Consider the following 17,905-nt stretch of genomic DNA (forward strand, 5'->3'; position numbering starts at 1 on the left):
TCCCTAGAAACTCTTAATGGGGAAGGCAAGTACTTAAGTTGGTTGCTGTCTGGCAATCTCATGTAACTGGTTTAGGGTGGTGGCGTCTAACCTTTCTAACCTTTACTTAATCCAATTTGATTCTTGTCTAAAAGTCATGGGATCACTCAATGACCAGACCCCACCTGCACTGATACCATTTTAACTTTTTTTTCATGTTCTTTCCTTTGTCTTGTAAAGAGATGAATCATATACCTATGCCTTAAATTTAGCCCTAACCCTCAACTCGGGGCAGCCGCAGGAGCTCTGACTGCCCGTGGGTCCTGTCCCCACACACCAGCTCTGCCTGCCCATGGGTCCTGTCCCCATGCCAGCGAGGGCAGCAGCAGCGGCTCTGCCTGCCCATGGGCTCTGTCCCCATGCCAGCGGGGGCAGCAGAAGCGGCGGCAGCAGAAGCTCTGACTGCCCATGGGTCCTGTCCCCATGCTATTCTATACTATTCTCTAAATAAAAGAGCACTACTGCCAGATCTTGAGAGTCTAAGAAAATCTTTCTTTCGACTCCTCGGCTCACCGACCCCGCATCAACACCAGATAACAGAAACATTAAGGTATGAATTAAACATTTAAAGATAACTAACAGAGGAGCCAGCCCCGTGCGGCAGTGGTTAAGTTCACACACTCCACTTCGGCAGCCCCAGGGTTCGCTGGTTTGGATCCTGGGTGCAGACCTATGCACCACTCATCAAACCATGCTGTGGCGGGCGTCCCACGTATAAAGTAGAGGAATATGAGCACGAATGTTAGTTAAGGGCCAATCTTCCTCAAAAAAGAAAAAGTGTTTCTTAAAAAATAAGTAATAGAATAATAGAAATACAATATATCACTCCCATACCACTAGAAAAAAAATCAAATGGAACAAAAAAAAACCTTGATTAATCCAACTAAAGGCAGAATAAGAGTGGGAGGTGGGGGGGTATACTAAATAAAAACACTGAATGATATGGTAAAAATAAGAGCAAGCACAATATCAAGGCTGTTTAAATATCTAGACCAATGTTTTTGTTGAAAGCAATTATAATGCTGAATAAATTGTTTGGAAAAGACTTCTTAAAATCATCATACAGCTAATGAGAGTAAGAATTTATCGGACTGAAGTCTAAGTGGCGGCAGGAATCCAGAGAGATAAGCGGAAGCCTGAGGCTGGTTTTTGTCCCCCTGGAGGGCCTTTGCAGATTTGGGTGAAATGAGTTTAAGTTTTGACTACTTCAATTTTGACAGAAGTCTAGGCCAGGGGATGGCCAGCATGTGGAAACTAAAAGGAAAGCTGCCCACCATAAAGCTGGGGCCTCAAAGGGTGACACCCTCAGTCCCCAGAGACTGTAAGGAGAATTGCTTTAGAGCCAAGGAGAGCAGTGAAAAAAATCTCTGGAAAATCACAAATCAGCTCTCAGGTGAATTTGCAGTCCAATTTCACATTGCTCAACAAGTCAAAATTTGGGACGTTGAAAAGAATAATAAAATTCACCAACCCTGGAAAAAATGATCAAGAAAAAAGAGAAGGCACAAATAACTCCAGAAATAAAATGGGTACATAATTACAGATATTGTGGACATTAAAATGATAGTAAGAGGATATGATGAACAACTTTAGGCCAATAAATTTGAAACTTTAGATAAAACAGACATATTAGTAGAAAAATATCACTTACTAAAACAGATTCAGGAAACAATAGATTATCTGAATAGTCCTATTACCATTAAAGAAGTAGAAATAGTAGTAAAAAAAACATCTTGTTGTGAGGAAAATCCCAGGTCCACATGGCTTCACTGTTGAGTTCTACTAATCTTTTAAGGAAAAAATAATTCCAAATCTACATAAATGATTCCAGAGTATAGAAGAAGAGGGAAGTCTCCTGAATGCATTTTCTATATACCAACAATAAGCATTTGAAGTACAAGATTTTAAATATGTCTTTTGTAATAGCATCAATCCAATACTAAAACCAGACAGAAGCAGCATAAGAAGAGCAGAAAAGTGTAGGTCAATCTTAATCATGAACATAGATGCAAAATCATAAAACACTAGTGAACTGAATCCAGCAATGTATATAGAAAAGATAATATATCATCACCAATTGAGTTTATTTCAGAAATGAGAGGTTGCTTTAACAATAGACACTCAAATAACATAATCCTTAATGACAAATTAAAGCAAGAAATCTCACTATCATCTCAATAGATGCAGAAAAAGTTAATAAACGTTAACATTCTTGTTACTATGAAACTGAACACAATGCAAAGTCCATAAAAACTATTGCTGTTTTTCTCACAGGAGTGCTATGCAGCAATGACAAAAAATTAACCACCGGCACACATATCAACAAGCTAAACTATTGCTCAAAAACAAGTCATAGAAGAAAACACTGCAATCCCATTTGTTAAAGTTCAAAACAGAAAAAAATTAAGCTCTCTTGTTTATGGACCCATACAAACGTGGTAAAATCATAAGGAAAAGCCAAGGGGGGCTGGCCCAGTGGCACAGTGGTCAAGTTCCAATGCTCTGCTTCAGTGGCCTGGGGTTCCCAGGTTCGGACCCTGGGCACAGGCCTACCACCGCTCCTCCAGCCATGCTGTGGTGGCATCCCACATAAAATAGAGGAAGATTGGCACAGATGTTAGCTCAGAGCCAATCTTACACAAACACAAAAAAAAAAAAAAAAGAAAGAAAGAAGGAAAGGAAGAAAGAAAAGTCAAGGAATGATTAACTCCAAAGCTGGGGGAGTGGTTACCTTGAGGGAAGATGATGGATGATAGGATCGGGGAGATAGGTATCTGCAATGTTCTAGTTCTTTGCTGGCTGAGAATATCATAAAGCTTCACTGTAAACCTTACAAATATGTCTCATATTCTCTATGTATATTTCACAAGATTTTTTAATCTACAAATATATGACTGATTTCCAATATATTATTAAGAAGAACAGCAAGATGCAGAATAACATATAATGTGCCACCTTTTGTAGCAAAAACAATGAGGAAAAGACTACAATTGTCGACGAAAATAATCCATAACCAATCTGTAAATGAAAATTTGGGTGAGTTTATTCTGAGCTGAAATCTGAGGACCATGGCCCAGGGCCTTTCTTCCCGAAGGAAGAAAGGGCACCAAAGAAGTGAGGTATACAGAGTTGGTTATATACCCCCATACAGGACGTTTCACATATGATTGAAATGTCCCTCCCACAATAGTCACAAGATTGCCCTGTCAGCACAGTGCTTGACGGTCACAGCAGGAGGCAAGTCTATTGTCTTGAGCTGGGTGGTCACAGGTGAGCAGCAATCAGTGCCTAGCCTAAGGAAAGATGCTTAATCCTTAAGGGAATGCCAACGTTGGGAGGGGGAGGGAAGTTGCACCTTTATCTCAAGGGCCTTTGCTCTTGCTATAGGGAATATCTAAAGCAGATATACAACTGCATGCTCAACGGCCTCGGTCAGGCCCTTTTGGAAAGACAAGTTCAGGCCGAATTAGCTTTACACCAAATGGCTTCCTCATAATCTCCAATATATCCTATTGCTTGCCATTTTTATTTGTCACAATAATACTTGTTCGTAATTGCACAAACTCTCTCTGGAAGGATGTAGAAGAAACTAGCAACAAGGAACTCCTGTGAGAGAGGACCGGATGGTAAGACGGAGGTCGGAGGGGGGCCTTGCCTCTCATCTCTCTACACATTTTTATACATTTTGATTTTTCGCAATTCATATTTTACCAGTACTAAAGTATTTTTTAAAGTCCTGTACATCTAGAAGTTTAAAAAATACTTCTAAATAAGCCTGTATTAAAGATAAAATCATCCTGGAAATTATAAACCATTTCGAGAAGGACTGCGACTAGAGCATTACATAGCAAAAACTGTGGTTTTAGGCAAGCAATCTTTTTTTTATTGAGGTAACATTGGTTTATAACACTATACAAAATTCAGGTGTACATCATTATATTTTGACTTCTGTACAGACTACATCGTGTTCACCACTGATGCAGGGTCGGTGAGCCGAGGAGTCGAAAGAAAGATTTCTTAGACTCTTAAGATCTGGCAGTAGTGCTCTTTTATTTAGAGAATAGTGTAGCATGGGGACAGGACCCACGGGCAGTCAGAGCTTCCGCTGCTGCTGCTTCTGTTGCCCCCGCTGGCATGGGGACAGGGCCCATGGGCAGGCAGAGCAGCTGCTGCTGCCCCCGCTGGCATGGGGACGGGACCCACGGGCAGTCAGAGCTCCTGCGGCTGCCCCGAGTTGAGGGTTAGGGCTAAATTTAAGGCATAGGTATATGATTCATCTCTTTACAAGACAAAGGAAAGAACATGAAAAAAAAGTTAAAATAGTATCAGTGCAGCTGGGGTCTGGTCATTGAGTGATCCCATGACTTTTAGACAAGAATCAAATAGGATTAAGTAAAGGTTAGAAAGGTTAGACGCCACCACCCTAAACCAGTTACATGAGATTGCCAGACAGCAACCAACTTAAGTTCTTGCCTTCCCCATTAAGAGATTCTAGAGATAAGACCATTCCCCCTTCTTCCTGGCACAGAGAGGGAGGCATCTTCACAGATAGAGGTTTCCCTTAGAAATGTAAATGTCTCCCAACAAAGGGGCAAACAAATTCCACTCCTTGGAGCCTGAATCTCATCTGTAGTTTTAAAACTAACCAGCCTAAAAATCCTCATCATAAGCCATTTTAAAATTAAGCAGCCTAAAAATCCTCATCAACCACCAAGAGTCTAGTTGCCATTCGTCACCATGTCCTTTTACCCTTTTCACCCTCCCCCCACCTCTTCTCCCCTGGTAACCGCCAATCTGTTCTCTGCATGTATATATATATATATATATATATTTTTTTTTTAAGATTGGCACCTGGGCTAACAACTGTTGCCAATCTTTTTTTTTTTTTTCTGCTTTATCTCCCCAAACACCCCTGTACACAGTTGTACATCTTAGTTGCATATCCTTCTAGTTGTGGGATGTGGGACGCTGCCTCAACGTGTCCTGACGAGTGGTGCCATGTCCGCCCCCAGGATCTGAACCCTGGGCCGCTGCAGCGGAGCGCGTGAACTTAACTACTCGGCCACGGAGCCGGCCCCTGCATCTATATGTTTGTTTGTTTATCTTCCACATATGAGTGAGATCATGCGGTATTTGTCTTTCTCTGTCTGATTTATTTCACTTAGCATAATACCCTCAAGGTCCATCCACATTGCAAATAACAAGATTTCATCTTTTTTTTTATGGCTGAGAAGTGCTGTGTTGTATATACGTACATCACGTCTTCTTTATCCATTCAGCCACTGTTGGGCACTTAGGTTGTTTCCAAGTCTTGGCTATTATGAATAATGCTCACACAAGCAATCTTCTAAACGTTGACCAATCTGATGGGCGAAAAAAAAAAAAAATTTAATTTGCTTTTCTTGATTACTATTGAGTTTGAACACTTGTTCTTTTTTCTCTTCCTTTTCTTCTTCTCTTTCTCCTCCTCCTCCTTCTTGTTCTTTTTTGATTTGGATATTTCTGTGAATTTCCTGGTCATATCCTTTGTTAGTTTAAATAATTGTTATCAAAATTCTGTATATAATCTGGATATTAATTCGATGCAACTTGTTTCTCCCACTCTTTCTCTTTTCTTTGAACTTTTATTATAGTATTTCTTTTAACAGAGGTTTTAAAATACATGAGAACAAATCTCCCAGTGTTTTATGGCTTCTGAGTTTTGTATCTTGTTTAGGAAGGCATTCTCCACCCTGATATTATTAAAAATATAGTTTAAAAACTTTCGAAGTTGATGAGGATTTTAGGCTGGTTACTTTTAAAACTGCAGATGAGAAGCAGGCTCCGAGGACTGGAATTTGCTTGCTCTTTCGTGAGAGATATTTGCATTTGGGAAGCAAGGGGGGATGACCTTGTAGGGACCTGAAATTGGCCACCCCAGGATATGTCCCTTTGGCATCAGGATTGTTTGGGGCTGATTGCTTTTGATAAACTGGGACAGGAAAGGAGGCTCTGAGGAATGGAACTTGCCCTTTGTTGGGACACATTTACATTTGTAAGGTAAATCTCTATCTGTAAAAGGTACCTCCCTGTCTGTCCGAGGAAGAAGAAGAGAGATGACCTTGTCCCTAGAAACTCTTAATGGGGAAGGCAAGAACTTAAGTTGGTTGCTGTCTGGCAATCTCATGTAACTGATTTAGGATGGTGGCTTTTGACCTTTACTTAATCCAAGTTGATTCTTGTCTAAAAGTCATGGGATCACCCAATGACCAGACCCCACCTGCACTGATACCATTTTAACCATTTTTTCATGTTCCTTCCTTTGTCTTGTAAAGAGATGACTCACATACCCATGCCTTATAAAATTAACCCTAACCTTCAACTCGGGGCAGCAGCAGCTCCTCCTGCCCGTGGGCCCTGTCCCCACGCAGCAGCCTGACTGCCCATGGGTCCTGTCGCCATGCTGGCAGCAGACGCTCTGACTGCCCGTGGGTCCTGTCCCCATGCTATTCCACACTATTCTCTAAATAAAAGAGCACTACTGCCAGATCTTGAGAGTCTAAGAAATCTTTCTTTCGACTCCTCGGCTCACCGACCCCGCATCAAAGTGTTTTAACTTTTTTTCCCTAAATGTCTAACTACTTGTGCCATCTGTGGTTGATGTGAGAGGGTAGGAGGTTCGACCTAATGCTATTTTCCCTTCAGTAGATAGCCAGTTATCTCATGTGATTTATTGAAAAAGCCACCCTCGCTTCACAGATTTATTGTCGCCTCTATTGTAAGCTTCATTTGCACAGATATATGGATCTGTTCCTGCACATCATTCTATTCCACTGAACTATTTCTCTATTTTTATCCTTTTAGTTTTATATTGCTAAATCTATTTATATTGTGTTGATAAAGCTTTATGTATTCTTATATTTACATTTCCATATATTGTAGGGTAAATTCCCACTCAATAATCTTTTTCAGATTCTTTTGGCTGCTATTGAACATTTTCTCTTCCAGAAAAGAATCGGAATTCTTAAATTCCAATTTAAAAATCCTGTTAAGCTTTGCTTGGGATTGCGTTAAATTTACAGGTTAATATGATTGTCCTGGATGGCAACACCATAGAAACTGCTTTTCCTGGGTTATGTAAGCAGCAGATCGACTGACTTTCCATGCAGTTTCCTTTGTGAATTTTTGTTACTTGATTCTGACAGGCGATTCCAAGGAGCCATCGCTCTGTCTGAATTGTCCACAAGGGGTCCTCGATATCCAAGGCACGGATGGTGCTTGTAGTGGGCGCTTCTCTGTCTTTGGATAGGCACTATAATTTCGAAGTAGCAAACAGGTTTAGATGCAAAAGGCCCATTTAACTTGCAATATTTCCATGCAGAAATGCAGCAGTAATCCTGACCAAGCTCTACTTAACCACCTCAGCAGATTGAGATGCTCCCCATTTAGTCTGCAAAACATACTGACTGGTTGCCAAAACTGATCAAAATCCCAGAGCTAGCAGGCTCCTATCTAAAGCAATCATATGCCCTTGTCTCCTGCTGGTTGTGACACATACTTGCCAAGAATCAGTTCTGTTTTTTCTCAAACCTGTATTTGCCATTTCTACTTTTTCTTGTAATTACATACAAATCACCCTGTTGTCAGGGGGGAATAGAAGTCCGGGTTCCCCACAGAGCCTGTTTTGACACCCTGGGAGGGGCAGGCTCCCTGCCAGGCCTCTGCTGACAAATCCTGGCTGGTGGAGGAGGGGTGCTCCCTACTGGTCTCCAGTGACACTGTGGGGGTGAGATTCTACTTTCTGACTCTGTTGATGTGCCTATTCTGAACATTTCATATAAATGAAATCATAAAATATGTGGTCCTTTGTGACTGGCTTCTTTCACACAGCACAGTGTTTCAAGGTTCATCCATGTTGTAGCATGTATCAGTGTTCATTCCTTTTTATTGCTGAATGGTATTCCGTTGTGTGGATGTATCACATTTTGTTTATCCATTCATTAGTTGATAACATTTGGGTTGTTTCTAGTTTTTGGCTATTATGAATAATGTTGCAATGAACATTCATGTACAATCTCTTATGTGGATACACGTTTCCTTTTCTCTTGGTTATATACCCAGGAGTGGAATTGCTGGGTCATATGGTAACTCTATGTTTAACCTTTTAAGCCATTACCAGACTCTTCTCCAAAGTGGCTGCAAATTTTACATTCCTACCAGCAGTGTATGAGAGTTCCTATTTTTCTATATCCTTACCAATTCTTTTTTTTTTTAAAGATTGGCACCTGAGCTAACAACTATTGCTAAGGTTTTTTTTTTCCTGCTTTATCTCCCCAAACGTCCTCCCCACCCCTTACATAGTTGTATATCTTAGTTGCAGATCCTTCTAGTTGTGGCACGTGGGATGTCGCCTCAACGTGGCCTGACGAGCAGTGCCATGTCCATGCCCAGGATCTGAACCAGTGAAACCCTGGGCCGCTGCAGCGGAGTGCGTGAACTTAACCACTCGGCCACCAGGCTGGCCCCTACCAATTCTTGTTATTGTCCATCTTTTGTATTCTAGTGGACATGAAGTGGTTCTCATTGCAGAGTTTTTTTTATATTTTACTTTTGCTTTTTTAGGGCAGTTTTAGGTTTACAAAAAATTGATTGGAAAGTACAAAGATTTCCCATGTATCCCCTCACCTTGGGCAGCAATTTCCCCTATTGTTTACATCTTGTATTAGCGGTACATTTGTTATCATTGATAAACAATATTGATACATTATTATTAACTGAAGTGCATACGTTACATTAGGGTTTACTCCTTGAGTTGTACATTCTATGGGTTTTGACAAATGTATAATGACATGTCTACCATTACTATATTATACAGAATAGTTCCACTGCTGTAAAGATCCCCTGTGTTCCACCTATTCATTCCTCCCTCCCATAAACCACTGGCAATCACTGATCTTTTTACTGTCCCCATAGTTTTGTCTTTTCTAGAATGTCGTATAGTTGGAATCATACCGTATGTTGCCTTTTCAAACTGGCTTCTTTCACTTAGCAATATGCTCTCAAATTTCCTCCATGTCTTTTTGTGGCTTGATAGTTCATTTCTTTTTATTGCTGAGTAATATTCCATTGTCTGGATGTACCGCAGTTTATTTCTCCATCCACCTACTAAAGGACGTCTTGGTTGCTCCCAAGTTTTGGCAGTTATGAATAAAGCTGCCATAAACATCAATATGCAGGTTTTTGTGTGAATGTAAGTTTTCAACTCATTTGGTTAAATACCAAGGAGTGCAATTGCTGGATCGTATGGTAAGAGCATGTTTAATTTTGCGAGAAACCACCAAATTGTCTTCCAAAGAGGCTGTGCCATTTTGCATCCCACCAGCAATGGATGAGAGCTCCTGTCGCTCCACCTCCTTGCCAGCATTGGGTATTGTCAGTGTTTTTGGATTTGGGGCATTCAATGGTTGTGTAATGTTTTAATTTGCATTTCCCAATGACATATGTTGTGGAACATCTTTCCACATGCTTAATTGCTTATTTGTCTTTGGTGACATGTCTGTGAAGGTCTTTGGCCCATTTTTTAAATCGCATTGTTTGTTCTCTTATTGTTGAGAGTTAAGAGTCCTTTGTGTATTTTGGATAACAGTCTCTTATCAGATGCGTCTTCTGCAAATATCTTCCCTCAGAGCAATTCCACTTTTAGGTCTTTATGTCACAGATTTACCCCACACAGGCACAAAGATGTACGTGGAAGGATAATCATTACAGGGTTTTTTCCCCTAAAAAATAAAAAATTAGAAGGAAAACAAAACATTTGTCTTAGAGTGAGCTCTTGATTGCGAGCAGCAGAAGTGACTCTGGCCAAGGAACAGAAACCCATTTATTATAAATATAATTGTTGGGAAGGCTTGATGCTAAACCTCAAGGGATGAAGCCATAAATCACAGGTAGAAATAACCTGATGAGTAAAAGGTTCGGAGCTTTGTGCTGTGACCAAGAACTAGATGCCACAATTTGTACTGCTGCCCGGAACTTGACTGTGACTGCACCTATTACATCAGTGCCACCAATGTCTCCTCTGCATCAGGAATTTGCTTTGTAATCCCTACTGTCCCCAAAGCCAGAAGGCTGTGTTGCACCCTTGCCAGCAAAATGGATGCCCTCCTCACAGCACAGTGCCTCCTGGGGCCCACTTCCGATCTGCAGACTGGCACGGGTGCAACTGGTCAGTGGAGCTTCAGAGAGGACTGCAGAGTGAGGTTTTCCACAAACACGAGAAGTGTTTCAAAGGAGCTGGCCAACCAGAGAACATGACAGATGTCCATTATTGTGTCTATCAACAGGAGATTGGCTAATATCTTATGGCACATCCACGTGTTAGAATACTATACAGCCCTTGAACAGGGTACGGTAGTTTTAAAGGTAACAACTTGGGAGGAACTCCATGATATGGTTCATGTATGTTATGTTCTACCATTTGTATTTAAAAAGGAGTTGTACGTTTTTATACATCTGTCCATGCATACAAAAGTCTGGAAGGATATAGAAGAAATATAACAATGGTTGCAATGGAGTAGGAGGAAAGGAGATTACGATGGAAGGGAGTCTTATTGTTCTGAATTCTATAGATGCCATGTGCATATATTTTTTTAACAAAAATGTCCGCCACACACAAAAATTGCGGCTCTTAAACATCTGATAAATTTTCTCTGTTTTAGAATGTTTAGAAATAAAACCAACAAACAGTGGGTCTTATCCATGTTGTGACTGTAAGTGACAGCACAGATGCCATAGATGCTAATCTTATCTCAAGATCACCAATCCCAACTTCTTCTGGGCTAAAGGTTGCCCGTTTCACACCCACGATTGTGAAACAATGTCTCTCTGTGCCATAAAACTGGCCTGCCTGGCTAGCTCTTCCCTGTGCAGCCAGTACAGATTTCTGCAGCTGTCAAAGACACTGTGGATATAGAAAACTGTTAATAACTATTCCACCCTAAGAGGCAAGAATCACTGTCTTCTATACACCTTCCAAAGTCTGTGGGGGGGGTTTCTGTGATTCGTGGAAGTGTGAGAGCTTGAGAAGGACCCATGTGATACTCTGGGCCAGTAGATCTTGTAGTAAAATAATTTTGTTTAGCTAGGTGGGATAAGATTCTTTGGCTGACTTCTGAGTCTATCTGTTAACCACAGCCGTTTAACACCTGCTGAGTGAGATTCAAAATACTTTCAGTTGAATCATGCAGCAGCATAAATAGAATACTTAACTATGAGACTCAAATAGTGAGGACATTCATTATTTGATCACAAGAAGTCTGGAAAAGAGAATTCCAGAGTTGCCTAATTCAGAAGGTCAACAATGTAAGGGCTCTGGCTCAGTCTCTCTGACCCTCTCAAGTCTGTTCCTCCACAGTGACAAAATGACAGCTGCGGTTCCCAGCACCACATCTTCACACGAGCTGAGTGAAGGCAGGAAGCCTGAAGAACTTCCCGCATCACCCTCTCTTTCTCTTTCTCTCTACGTTTTTAATCAAGGAGGAAAATCTTTCCCAGAAGCCCCCAGAAGATTTCTCCTCAGATGTAATTGGCTGAACTATGTTATTTGCCCACACCCAAACCAATCACTGGCAAGGGGGAAAGGGATTGCCACGTTTGGATTGACCAATCACAGCTTATCCTCGGAACCTGGGGAATAGGGTCGCCTATTAGTTGTTTGTCTGAAATTCAGTTCGAACTGAGTCTTCTATAATTTTATTTTCTAAATCTGGCAACCCTAGTGGGTGACATCTCCATCTTTCCTGCACCTGTTAAGAGCCCATACTTAACAAAATCAGAGTTCCAGTGGCAAGCAGAAGAAGATAGTGCCTAAAAGTAGCCATCAACAGTCTGCCTCATTGCTTTACGAAATTTCCTATAGCTCAAGCATGAAAGTCCTGGTTTGGCTCTGTTCCTTCTGGTTCAACACACAGCCGCGTCTTCTTGTGCAGTGCCAGCTGCATCCCTGAGACACGATGGTAAAGGTCAGAGTAAATGGATTTGATCCTTTTGGGCACCTGGTCACCAGGGCTGCTTTTCTGGCAAAGTGGATATTGTTGGCATCAATGACCCCTTCACTGACCTCAACTACATGCCCTCCATGTTCCAGTATGAGTCCACCCATGGCAAGTTCAATAGCACAGTCAAGGCTGAGAGCGGGAAGCTTGTCATCAATGGAAAGCCCATCTCCATTTTCTCGGAGCAAGATCCCACCAACATCAAATGGGATGCTACTGGTGTTGAATGTGTTGTGCAACCCACTGATGTCTTCACTACCTTGGAAAAGGCTGGGGTTCACTTGAAGGGTAGAGCCAAAAGGGTCATCATCTTTGCCCCTTCTGCTGATGCCCCTGTGTTTGTGATGGGCATGAACCATGAGAAGTATGTTAACTTCCTCAAGATTTGTCAGCAATGCTCCTGCACCGCAAACTGCTTAGACCTTGGGTCAAGGTCATCCACAACAACTTTGGCTTTGTGGAGGCACTCATGACCATAGTCCGTGCCATCACTGCTACCCAGGAGACCGTGGATGGCCCCTCTGAGAAGCTGTGGCGTGATAGCCAAGGGGCTGCCCAGAACATCATCCCTCCTTCTATGGGCGCTGCCAAGGCTGTGTGGCAAGGTCATCCCTGACCTGAATGGGAAGCTTCTTGTCCCCACCCACAATGTGTCAGTCATGGATCTGACCAATCACCTGGAGAAAGCTGCCAAATATGATGACATGAAGAAGGTAGTGAAGCAGGCATTGGCAGGCCACCTAAAAGGTATCCTGGGCTATACCGAGGACTAGGTTGTCTCCTGTAACTTTAATAGTGACACCTCTTCCATCTTTGATGCTGGGGCTGGCATTGCCCTCAATGACCACTTTGTCAAGCTCATTTCCTGGGATGACAATAAATTTGCCTACAGCCACGAGGTGGTGGACCTTATGGTCCACATAGCCTCCAAGGAGTAAGAGCCACTGGGCCAGCAGCCCCAATGAAAGAAGGAGAGTAAGAGAGAGGCCCTCAGCTGCTGGGGAGTCCTTGCCCCAACTCGATCCCCTGACATACTGAGAATCTGCCATCCTCCACGTGTTGTCTACCCCAGATCCCCCGAAGAAGAGGAGGACTTTATGGAACCCTACCGTGTCATGTACCATCCACAAAGGACACTGTACCCTCGCCAGAAAAGAAAATCCTGGTTTACGCGGCCCAGGGTTTTCACATAAGCACAAGTGTGGTGTGTGTCTGTGTGTGTGTCTGTGTGTGTGTTTGTGTGTGTATGTGTGTGTTGGGGGGTGGGAGGGAGGGAGAACCAGGATCATAGTTTTATAATATTACAGAATAATACCAAAAACTTCAGGGTCAGCTGGCAAAGATAAACAGTGACAGAATTGTTAAAAATAAGATGTGTGTAGGGCATGTTACAACCTACAATTTACATTTGTGTGATCCAAAGTTTTAAAAGCCACAACCTACTGTTCTTTAGCTTTGCTGTGGCATCTAAAGAAGAAGAAACACCAACTCAGCTTCTTCCTGAGACCCTGGAGTTTTCTCCATGTGGAAGATTTGAGCATTACCGCCTTTTCAAAGACCACTTGGGATTGAAGATCAAGGTGCCATAAAAATGATGAGAGAAAATAGGAATGTTTCCTATGGGAATCAGTTCCATTTCAACACTATTTTTATGCCTTTATGTAAGGGGATGATTATGATGTAAGTAATGAAAAGGCATTTCTGGGTCCTAATTATAAGTGTGACTACTGGAATGCTACTCATAGACATACACAGACCCACAACTCCTTTGCCAAGTTGCCAGTTTACCACTATTAGCAGGCTGCCCCAGCTCCCAGCCCCGTGTAAAACCACTGGTTTGTCAGATCTCCGTGAACTCTGGCCCACAGCCCAGGCCGTTGTTGGAAATTCTGGCTGTCAGACTGGAAACCGTGTGACAACCTTTTTAAAGTGTCTCCTCTGGGAAACAAAAATCCAATAGCTTGCATCGAGATATTTACTGGAATTGTGTCTGGTAAACATTTGTTTTCTGAGGTTGGCCGGAGAGAAACTTTGTATCTGTATATATATTCATGAGAAAATAATATCCATTTCCTAAACTATATTTATGTTGTAGACTTGATTAAGGAAGCGCTTGTGTAAGTAAACACGAAAGATTGAATATGTATTTATCCCTTCCCTCCCCAATCTCCACCATAATAACAGCAGAGAAATAAAAAGAACATAAACCCACAGGGTTAAGGAGAAGGGAGAAATGATGACAGGAGTCAAGAGACGTCAACACAATTTCGGAAAATGAAAGCAGACGGAGGAACGCGAACTGATTTAGCAGAATGAAGAGGCTGAAACCTAAGGGAGCTTGTGGGAGGGGGGCTGCGGGTAGAGGCCGGGAGTGGGGGGCACAGCAATAAAGAGAAAGTTGATTGGCTCAGCAGGACACAGGAATGGGTCAGGAATTGAAGGTGCAGTGTATCTCTGGCAACCACTGAAGGGTTCTCCAACCCTATACTTTTGCTTTTTCTAGGATGTTACATAAATGAAACCATGCAGTATGTGGTCTTTCGAATCCGGCTTCTTTCATTAAGCATAATGCATTTGAGAGTCATCCGTGTTGCTGTAGGATCAATGCTTTTTTTCCTTTTAATTGCCAGCTAATGTTCCATTTTATAGATGTGCCACAATTTGTTGGGTTGTTTCCAGGTTTCGGTGATTACAAATAAAGCTACTGTAAACATTTGTGTAGTGGTTTTTCAGTTTTTCTGTGAACATAGATTTTTATTTCACTTGGGTAAATACCCAAGAGTGAGATTCCCGGGTTGTGTGGTATGTGTACGTCTAAGTCTATAAGAAATTTCCAAACTCTTTTCCGGGGTGGCTGCACTGTTTTGCACTCTTATCAGCAATATATGAGAGTTCTGATTCCTCCACATTCTGAGTACTTAGTATTGTCGTTTTTGTTTTGTTTCATTTATTTTTTTAAATTTTGGCCACTCTAGCAGATGTGTGGTGGTATCTTACAATGTTTAAGCATACAATCCAGTGGTTTTTTTGTATATTCACAAAATTATGCAACCATCACCACTAATTCCAGAACATTTCCATCACCTCCCTGCTATAGATCGCCCCCTAAATTCATATGCTGAAGGCCGATTTTATGGGACATAGAGACATTGCTTCACAATTGTGGGTGTGAAATGGGAAACCTTTAGCCTAGAAGAAGTTGGGTTTGGTGGTCCTGAGATAAGCTTAGCAACTGTGGCATCTGTGCTGTCACTTTGGGTCACAATATGGATAATATCCACAGTTTGTTGGTTTTATTTCTAAACATTCTAAAATAACTAAAACTTACCAAATGTTTAATAGCCATGGTTTTTCTGTGTGGCAAACATTTTTATTAAAAAAAAAATGCACATGGCATCTATAGAATTCAGACCAATAAGTCTCCCCTCCAGCCTAGTCTGCTTTTCTCCTGCTGCATTGCAACCACTGTTATGTGGTCTCTCTGAAACCTTGCTTTCAATTCTTTGGGTAGACGTCCAGAAATGAAATGGTTGGGTCATATGGTAATTCGATTTTTAATTTTTGAGCAAGCACTGTACTGTTTTCCACAGTGGCTGCACCATTTTACATTGCCGCATACAGTGTACAAGGGTTTCAGTCTCTCCACAGCCTCGTCAACACTTGTTATTTTTAGATTTTTTTAATAGTAGCCATCCTAATGGGTGTGATGAGGTGTCTCAGTGTGGTTTTGATTTGTATTTCCCTACTGATTAGTGATGTTGAGCATCTTTTCATGTGCATATTGGCCATTTCTATATCTTATTTGAAGAAAAGGCTATTCAAATCCTTTGCCTGTTTTTGAATCAGGTTGTTAGTTTTTCCAGCTTTCTTTTAATTAATGTTTGATGGTATATCTTTTTCCACCCTTTTACTTTTAATCTATGTATATTTAAAATGAGTTTCTTCTAGACAGCATATAGTTGGGTCTTTTTTTAAAAAAAAAATCTAAATTGGCAATCTTTTAATTAGTATGTTTAGATGAATTTACATTTAATATATTTATTAGGCTTAGCCTGATTAGTTTCCAGGCTTAACATGATTATTTTTCTCCTTTTCTTCTTTTTTTGCTCCTCTTTTATCCCTTTCTTGGCTTTCTTTTTTATTATTTGAATTTTTTGTATTCTGTTTTAACTTATTTTTTGGCTTTTTGGCTATCTCTGTCTGCATTATTATTTCTGGTGGTTTCCCTAAGGATTATAATTATGTAATATGTAATTATTTTACCTAACTTTTTGTGGTTTGTTGAGAGCTAATATTCAAGTAAAATATAGAAGCCATACCACCATATATGTCTTTTTTCTTTTGGAGGAAGATTAGCCCTGAGCTAACTACTGCCAATCTTCCTCTTTTTGCTGAGGAAGACTGGCCCTGAGCTAACATCCATGCCCATCTTCCTCTGTTTTAGAGGTGGGACGCCTACCACAGCATGGCTTTTTGCCAAGCGGTGCCCCAGGATCCGAACCTGCGAACCCTGGGCCGCCGAGAAGCGGAACGTGCAAACTTAACCACTGCGCCACCGGGCCGGCCCCATCTTTTTTTTTCAAAGATTGGCACCTGAGCTATCTGTTGCCAATCTTCTTTTTTTCCTTTCCTTCTTCTCCCTAAAGCCCCCCAGTACATAGTTGTATATTCTAGTTGTAGGTCCTTCTACTTGTGCTATGTGTGTCATGCTGGGTCCGTGCCCAGGATACGAACTGGTGAAACCCTGGGCCACTGAAGCAGAGGATGCGAACTTAACCACTTGGCCATGCAGCCGGCCCCCATGTCTTTTTATCTTCGCTTTATGTTGTAGATGGCATATGTAACTCATCTTCACAGACTGAAGTCCCCCCAGCAACATCATACATTTTGCTTCCAACAGTCCCACAGATTTTAAAGAACTTAAGAGGAGAAAAATAATCTATTATACTTACCCAGGTATTTACCATTTCTGTTACTTTCCATTGTTCCTGAAGTTCCAACGTGCCCCCTGGTATCATTTCCCCTTCCTTTAGGCCTTCTTTTAGAGAAATTCCGCTGGTGATGAATTCTCGTAGTTGTTTTTTTCTTTCTGTTTATTTTCCTTTTTCTATTCTTCTTCTTCTTCTTTTTTTTTTTTTTTTTTTTTTGCCTTCATTTCTGAAGGATATTTTTGCTGGAATAGAATTCTGGGTTGACAGCACTTCTACTGTCTTTTAACCTCCATGGTTTCTGATGAGAAATCCGCAGTAATTTGAATTTTTTGTTCTTGTATATGTAATGTGTCCTTTTCTCTGGTTCCTTTCAAGATCTTTTTCTTTGTCTTTGGTTTTTAACAGTTTGATTATGATGTGTCTGGGAATAGTTTTCTTTGAGTTTTCCCATTTGGGCTTCATTGAGTTTCATTTTGAATCTGTAAATTTATTTCACCAGGTTTGGGAAGTTTTTGGACGTTGTTTCTTCAAATAATTTTTCTGCACCAATTTCTTTCTCTTTTCTTTCAGGGGCTTCCATGACATAAATGTTAGACCCTTTGATACTGTCCCACAGGTAACTGAGCCTCTGCTCATCTTTTTCAATTTTTTTCTCTCTGTTCTTGAGATTGGGTAATTTTTATTGACCTCTCTTCAAAGTGTCTAACTCGTTTTTTTGTGATGAGGAATATTGGCCCTGAGCTAACATCTGTTGCCAATCTTCCTCTTTTTTTTTTCTTGAAGAAGATTAGCCCTGAGCTAACATCTGTGCCAGTCATCCTCTATTTTGTATGTGGGACACTGCCACAGCATAGCTTGATGAGTGGTGTATAGGTCCGTGCCTGAGATCCGAACCTATGAACC

At 41.3% G+C, this 17,905-nt stretch overlaps 1 protein-coding gene and 1 pseudogene across 1 annotated transcript in view; both read left to right on the plus strand.

The window, feature by feature from the left end:
- SLC5A6 (solute carrier family 5 member 6) overlaps positions 1-17,905 on the plus strand; it is a 47,611-nt gene that overhangs the window by 17,867 nt on the left and 11,839 nt on the right. The window lies entirely within an intron of this gene.
- Positions 12,030-13,009, plus strand: LOC100071262 (glyceraldehyde-3-phosphate dehydrogenase-like; annotated as a pseudogene).

Source organism: Equus caballus, chromosome 15, assembly GCF_041296265.1.
Source record: "Equus caballus isolate H_3958 breed thoroughbred chromosome 15, TB-T2T, whole genome shotgun sequence".
In the NCBI taxonomy this organism is placed as follows: Eukaryota; Metazoa; Chordata; class Mammalia; order Perissodactyla; family Equidae; genus Equus; species Equus caballus.